Consider the following 7,640-nt stretch of genomic DNA (forward strand, 5'->3'; position numbering starts at 1 on the left):
TATATACATGCAGAGAAAATTCCATCCAAGCCATCTCTCAAAACATTTGTTTCCTTCTTGAATTTTATTTTTTTTTTTTCATTTTTTTTGCACAGCAGTGATTTCACTTTCTTTCAAGAAACAGAATGGTTATGACAGGGAATGAAGACTGAAAACTGTGAATCATCCACCAGTTTCTGTGGCAGCTTCTCTCCTTGGCTGGCCTTTGTTTCTGAATTTCTGTTATTTTTTTACCCTTTTAGCACAGTGGATCAAAAGGACCACCAACACCAAAGGTGCAGATACAGTGAAATTTGTGAACAGTGATAAATTAGCATCATCAGATATTTATAAAGCTCTTTAACCAAAATGCCAAGGTCTGTAGGTGTCTTGGGACAGAATGATTTGATTCAGTGGAAGACATTTTGCTCAGGGCTGTGTTCATTATAGCAATTCCTACACAAGGTTAAATTGCAGTACGTAACCCCTCCCTTGAAACTATAACTCGTTCCTGTAGATTGTCACTGGGTTTTGCAAGGAGTCCCTCTGACAACATAAAGATTACCAGGTCTTCAGCCCACCAGTGACCAGGGCTCTTTTAACCAAGATACACATCTTAAAGTACATATTTCTATCTCAAGTTTTGTGACTGTGTCTCCAAAAAAAATGAAAACCAAAACCAAACCAAAGCAAACAACAAACCAAAACCTCCCCACAAAGCATTTGAATATGTTCAAGAGGGTGCAGGGGGGAAAAAAAAAACCAAACACATTTGCCTGCAGAAACTCCTACTTCCCAAAGGCAACGCTAGTCTCCATTCCTTGGGAATTTCTCAGAGCTCCTTCTAAAACAAGCAGTAAATGTTAGCAAGCATCTTTGATGGCAGAGTGTCTTCTAGATTTTCAGTCCATAAAGGCCTGGCCTCAATTTGAAAGGTACATAAAAGCATAAAATGTTTACTGTTTCCTATGTCATCTTCAATAACAGGACAACTCATCTCTCGGAAGTGTTGCACAGTTGTCTGTGTCAGCTCTACAAAACTCTTCCATTTTACCTTGTGACTGCTGACTCTGGGTAACAGCACTTGCTCGTCCTAATGGAAATGTACCTTAACAACCTGCATGTAATGAGCTGAATTTAAATGGTTTTATGCAGCTGGAACTTGTCCGTAAGTCTTCAGACCTGTCCCAATAACTAGCTTATGGAGCCAGTTTTCATAGGTCCCAGAGGAAATCTCAAGCATCCCCCCATCCTAGATACCAAAATAAAGAACAGTTTTTACTCCACTAAAATCAGTGTGAGTTTTGCAATTGAACAGAAAAATTAAAGTAGCAGGACCAAGATTTCTAGGCCCAGTTTTGAGTTTTGTTTGACTAGACCTCTCTTCCTGGTGGAACCTGAAATTCTCTTTCTAACAACACAGCAAAATCCATCAGCATCTTAACTCTGGGCTTACATTATCTCTTGAAAAAAACGCCAAACACAAACAGAAAGCTAACCTCTGACAGACGTTTAATACCATATAAAAATAATTCAAAATGGAAATTCATTATGAAATCTTAATTCTCACAAGTTCAGTGGGATTAGCTTAAAATTGCCACTGCCAGTTGCCAATCTGCTCCTCACAAGCCCATTCATTAGGGCTTATCTGAAATAAATAAAATATAAATTTTATTTTCTATTCAAAACCATCTTGGCTTTTGTCCTGCCTTGAGTGCAGCCTTTGCAAATGGCAGAGCTGGGAAAAAGGATCGCAAAATTGGTTTCATAAACAGCCTGCACTTGTCCAACAGCAACTTCCCAGTGCTCGTCGCCTGTCAGAGCCCACAGGAAGATGAGGTCAGTGCTGGGAATGAGTCTATTCAAGGTTATTTTTTTGTGGGAAAGTGCTAGGCGTGTACCCAAATCATCACCCTCAGGCTGTTTAAGTGAGAAGGCCAGGGAAGAAGAGCCTATATTCTCTGGACACAAACCCCTATTAGTGGTACATTTTATGACTACTGTTCTATCGGTGTAGTGCTTGAAATGGAAAGTACAGCAGAAAACTAAAGATTTTAATTGTCTACTTGAGGCAATATATACATTCCTTCTGCTAATTTAGGAGCAAGAGATGCCATATAAATAAACTATAGCAATGCGTTTTGTCTGAGTTTGATTGGCACTGATAAAACCTTTACTGAATATATCCTGCAAAGGTAAAAAGGGTCATGCTTAGTCACATAACATCACTTTATGACATTTGAGCACATCCTGGGTTTGTTTTGTTGTAGACTTGTGTGGGTTTTTTTAATTTTTCTGAAATTGCTTTTATTTATTTTTAGACTTTGAAATGAATGGTTCTCTTCTTTCTTTCTTTCTTTCTTTCTTGCTTGCTTTCTTGCTCCTTTCTTTCTTTCTTTCTTTCTTTCTTTCTTTCTTTCTTTCTTTCTTTCTTTCTTTCTTTCTTTCTTTCTTTCCCCCTCTGAGTAACTACAGCATCTCAGGATCATGGCATGACAATCCAAATCAACTGAGGAAGTGACTATGCCAGCAAAATGCATCTTTGAATCTTATGCAGCTGAACGGGAGCTGCAGCAGCAAACATACCTTAGCTCACTTGTGTGTGCTGCTTAGCTGGTTCTACAGCTGATCCTCTCTTGGATATCCATCCCAAGTTCTCACACTGTACCAAAGTGCACAGGTTGCAGGAGTATTATGAATCCCCCTTTTCCACCATCTACTAACCCAGACCTTTAGAAATGTAACTGCAGGGTGCAAGTAAGGATGCTATTACATTGCTTGTTCTGTAAGGCCTATAATACAGCAGTTGATTTTCAATGCCTTGCCTGTATGAGCAGTAGTTTCAAAGATTTACTACACAGACTTAGATACCACCATCACTTGTGGGTGGAAGTGCAGTGTTATCTTTCCACTCATGTTTTAGAGACACGGTCTTCATCCCATTTTCTTTTTACATTAACAGAGTGCAAGTTCTGTGTGAGTATCTTCCCCTTGTGGGTACTTTCCGTACCTAGAAATACTACAGGTACTGCTGCATGTAATAGGCAGGGAACTTAATCCAGACTCAAAAACAATGGGCATCATTAGTAAAGGAACAGAGGCACCATGTTCATGTAGGCTGGAAAAAACACGTTTCTTGATTGATAACATTGGAAAAAGGACAGGGAATGAAGTAATCAGATTCCCATGACTGAAATGGTGAATTTGAAATCCACAAGGTTTGTGAATTGTGATGAAGAGAAACATTAGCATTTTAGACAACCTTCTTAAACAGAGACAGATTCTCATAAAACATGCATTTTATAAAAGCATTTTAGCCTTTCACTGGAGAATATTAATTCTAAAGGTTTTCTGAAGAAAAAGAAAGCCAGAAGAGCTGATTAAGATCCATTTGTTTCTAAGCAGCATGTGATAGAAAGTTCTCTCTGTCAGTCTGCAAATGCCCCTGCCCTTCCTTTCACCCTGATATCTGTCCATCTGTATTTGTTATGAGCAATAAAGTAATTAATCCTGTTTGTCACATTGTGGAAGAAGTTTCACACCCCAGCAGCTGAAAACATAACATGTTCTGAATCAGTGCTGCCTATTGAAAATGTCAATATGCCTTTTTGACTTCTGCTGTTCTGCCCTCTTTGCTGAAACTACAAGTCATCTTTCTAAAGCAAGGACTTGGTCCTTCTGTTGATATCTATCTTCCTTTCCACAAAAAAGCTTAATAATACTTCCAAAATTTCTTTCCTCACAACACATAAAGGAAGAAAATACGAGCCTCTTGTGAAAGATGGAGAAACCAAGACAAGATGAGAATAGTAAGCCTGCCCATGGCAACGTGGAAAGTTTGTGGAGGAGCATATAATTGAATTTATATTATCAGGTTTTCTGGCCAGCCCATTAACCACAGAGCACTGCTTTTCCTTTCAGAACTGCTTGTTCTCAAGTGTTTGCTACCAGATTGAACTACAGTGCTTGTTATCAGACCACAGAAAGTGCAATACTGCTGCAAATACTGTTTCAGATAGTCCATCCTCCATCCTACATCTCCTTTCTTCTCCCAACAGAGAAAGGCCCACAGGGATTAAGGAACCTGAAATTTGATCCTGAATATCTATAGCAGCTTAAAAAGACATTCTGGGTAAAGTGTTGCTCTTTCTTGAGATGTCCCAACAAAAGAGGAAACCAAAAAGAAAATCACAGAAGTATTTCTGTGTCCCTTTAGGACCAGATGTCAGAATATAGTATTGCCATAAGCAGAAAAAGATGGGGAATAACGTAATTCTTTAGCACAATCCTTCACAACAGGTCACTTTGATCTATCCTTTCCTGTACTAGATTTGTTCTCATTTGTCTTTACCCGTGTCATATTAAAAATATTTTTACTTGAAAAGAGTCTGAATCACTCCTTTTTAATCTTTTTCCAAACAAATATGAGTATTGGAAACTGTTCAAGAGCTACACACAGCCCAAGAACACAATTTACAAGATTTCACTAAGCTTTGTTTAAATTATTTCTCTGTCAGAGAATCAGCAGCACAGTTACCTTTTTCTTACATAATCCCTTCTCTCACCTCACCTCAGAACTACAGGGAGGGCAAGATGTAAAATTGGACAGATGTGTCTTTTACTGAAGCCCTAGGAGCTCCCAGCTACAATGAACAAATAAGTATTAATGCAGGTGACTTTGAGTGGTATCTTCTGGCTCTGGCGATTCTCTCTGAACAGCTTAAGACTGCATTTTGGATGAAGTTGGCAAGTAGAGGGTGAGGTTTTAATCTCTTCTTTCCGCTTCAGGTATGGAGAGATAAGAAAAGAAATACGTATTAGTCTACCTGAGATTCAGTTAAAATCTCTGAGTCCCATTTACTGAATCACATGGCAATGCAGCCTCCAGTTTAAAGATTACACTAATGCAATCACAACGAGCACAACCCACTTCAGCAAAAGTAAGAGTGAATTATATGTATATGTAAGTACTCTACACCAGAGAGTGACTAGGAAACACACATCACAAACACATACACAAAACCACAAGCCTCTCAAAGCTGAGAGAAAAAGCAGGAGAAGGCCCTCACAAAAAGGGAATCTGGCAAATATGAAGGATCAGGTGAGCCTTCATATCATAAGAGGTGCATTACTGTTTAGAAGATACATGCATAACCTCTCCTAAACCAGAAAATCCCATGGCCTTCTCTTAAATAGAGTTTGTTGGTTGTGTGATGAAGAATTGTTTGGTTGCCAACATGTATGAACTTGCCTGTATGGAGAGGCATCTGATAGGAAGCTTCACAAACAAGCTGTGTTCTGTGCTAGTGAACATGTCCCTCAGAAGAGGGTGTAGAATGGACAACCTCACACATTATTTATTCTTGTCTGAACAGTGTCAGGACAGATTATCTATGTGGATTTTCTCAGTCAGAGTTCTTAATGTTCTTACAGCTGTTTAAAACAGAAAAAAAATCACAAAAGGAAGGTGCCAGTTGTCACACCTGGCACTTCAGCTTGCCAATCCTTCATAAGAAAGCCTACAACTTCAGAGTCAGGGGAGCAGTTCATCAGAGTAGAAATCAGGTTCTGTCTTCTACAAAGGCTGACACCTTCAGGGGTTCATGGTGACAAACAGCAAAATCCACATGACACTGCAATTTCTTGTCTCTGGTGAACCCTCTCATAAAAGTCTGGAGAGGGAAGGGGCATCCCAGACCAGTTCACACACTGGTGAGTTACTGTCTGAAAGTATTTCCTCCAATATTCGGGAAAATTACAGGGGCTTAAGAAATTCTGCAGTGGCTGAAATCACCATCTGGGGTTTTAATATCAAGTCCTGATTTTACTCTTGTCTTTTGCTTGTGTAAAGCAGAGAGAAGACAAAAGAGAACCTCTACATAATAAGTGAGAGATTTAAGGAGACAGTAAAGAAGGAAGGAAACAAAGCTTGTTTAAGTGCAGGGGGGGAAAAGGTAAGAAAAAAATGTCTCATGTGGCTGAAAAAAATGGTTTTGTCTTCAGAAGACTATATGATATGCATAAAGGAGGCATTTACACAGCAGAAATTTAACACATCAGATGTAGTCCTACTGTAGAAGGCAAAAAAAATTCAGTTCAGTCTTGTGAGAAAGATGGCTGTGAGTACTATTCCATAGAAGGGCTTGGCCTTTTTTTCTAAGTTTGCTTCCTCTTCTGCTTAAAAAGAAGCTTTGGCCAGAGAGCAAAAAGGATTTTTTCATTATCTGTTGTGTTGCTACTCATCTTCAAGTGACAGTGAGCTGGGAAGGAAACAAAAGCTTTGCCTTTATAACTTTTTCTAAAGAGGGCCAGAGTAGCTGAGCCTATGCCAAAGCTTTAGTCCATCCTACCCTGCCCTACTCCAAGGCATTCCCTCTCCTTCTCTGATTCTGGACAGAAAAAAAAAATAATAAATAATTATATATATATATCTGTTTTCCAAGGGTGCAGTGGAAGCCAGTCCACCGTTTCTTCTTCAGAGGCATTCAGATAATAATGATGTACAGAGTAAAGAGACAGTTATCTTAAAATAATCTGGATACAGAAAGTCTTGTATTCTATTATCTGTAGTAATGGCTTTATTAGCTAGTTTGCAAAAGTCTCCTTCCACAGTGACAGACTCTGCCTGTTACACTCAGCTTTTCATATGTCAGCCACTATCTCAGTACCTACATGTCCACTAAATACATGGATGCTTATTAAAATTTAATCTTCAGTTAATATCCCTTGAACCACTTGTTGCAAAGGTAGCCAGAAGGAAGCAGAAGGAAAAAGTGTAATACTTTTTCTCCTCCTTTCTTATTTCAGTGAGGAGAGAAGAGAGGACAAAAAACAGATGGAGAATGTAAGAAAGTGATGAGAAAAATTAAAGGAAAGTTTGTATTAAAAATGACAAATGCAGTGTCACAGGAAGCAAGAAACATAATTGTATGTAAAGCACCAGTAATAGGCAATGTTAAGGGTCTTTTGTAAAATGTAGATTTACCCATAGCTCCTCTTGAAGATAAATTAAGTTTGAGGTAGGCAGGAATGAACCACAAGAGGAGCAGGAGGAGTAATATAGAAAGAGAGATACTTTGCAATGCCTCCTCTCTTTCATCACCTTCCCTTCCCTGCCATGGATCCCATCCCAGCCTTGCTCACATTCAGGAGCAACTAAAACATTATCCTAAAGGTTTTTCCTCACTTTCAGCTCCTACCCCAACCACTGGTGCAATATTATGCAGCACAAGCCTGAGAATAATCCCATCACAAAACATTTAGAGCAGCAGGTTTGATAAGTGGCTGGGATGAAAAAGGGTGGAGGCGGAGGGATGGTATCTTGGCTTTATCAGTGCCCCAGCCCTCTGCTTAAACATACTCATTCCATAGACCCCAACCTTAGACATTTTAATTCAGGAACTCTGAGAGGTGTATTCTTGTTTTGGTTTGGTTTTTAAAAGACCATTTAGTGCAGGGCTGGATTGGGGGCAGGGAAGAGAGGAAGGAGGATGGGAGAGAAGGAGGAAGGAAGTATAGAAAGACATTTAGAGTTAGGAGAAAACACTCTCTCTTATGGAGAAATTCTGATTGTGAAGTTTACTCTTCTATTAACATTTAAATTGAAAGGCGTTTCTTCCAAGCTCCACATAGGAAAGCAGAAAATCTGCATTTAAATAGAT

The sequence above is a fragment of the Chaetura pelagica genome, unplaced genomic scaffold, assembly GCF_000747805.2.
Source record: "Chaetura pelagica isolate M959 unplaced genomic scaffold, ChaPel_1.0 scaffold92, whole genome shotgun sequence".
Lineage (NCBI taxonomy): Eukaryota > Metazoa > Chordata > Aves > Apodiformes > Apodidae > Chaetura > Chaetura pelagica.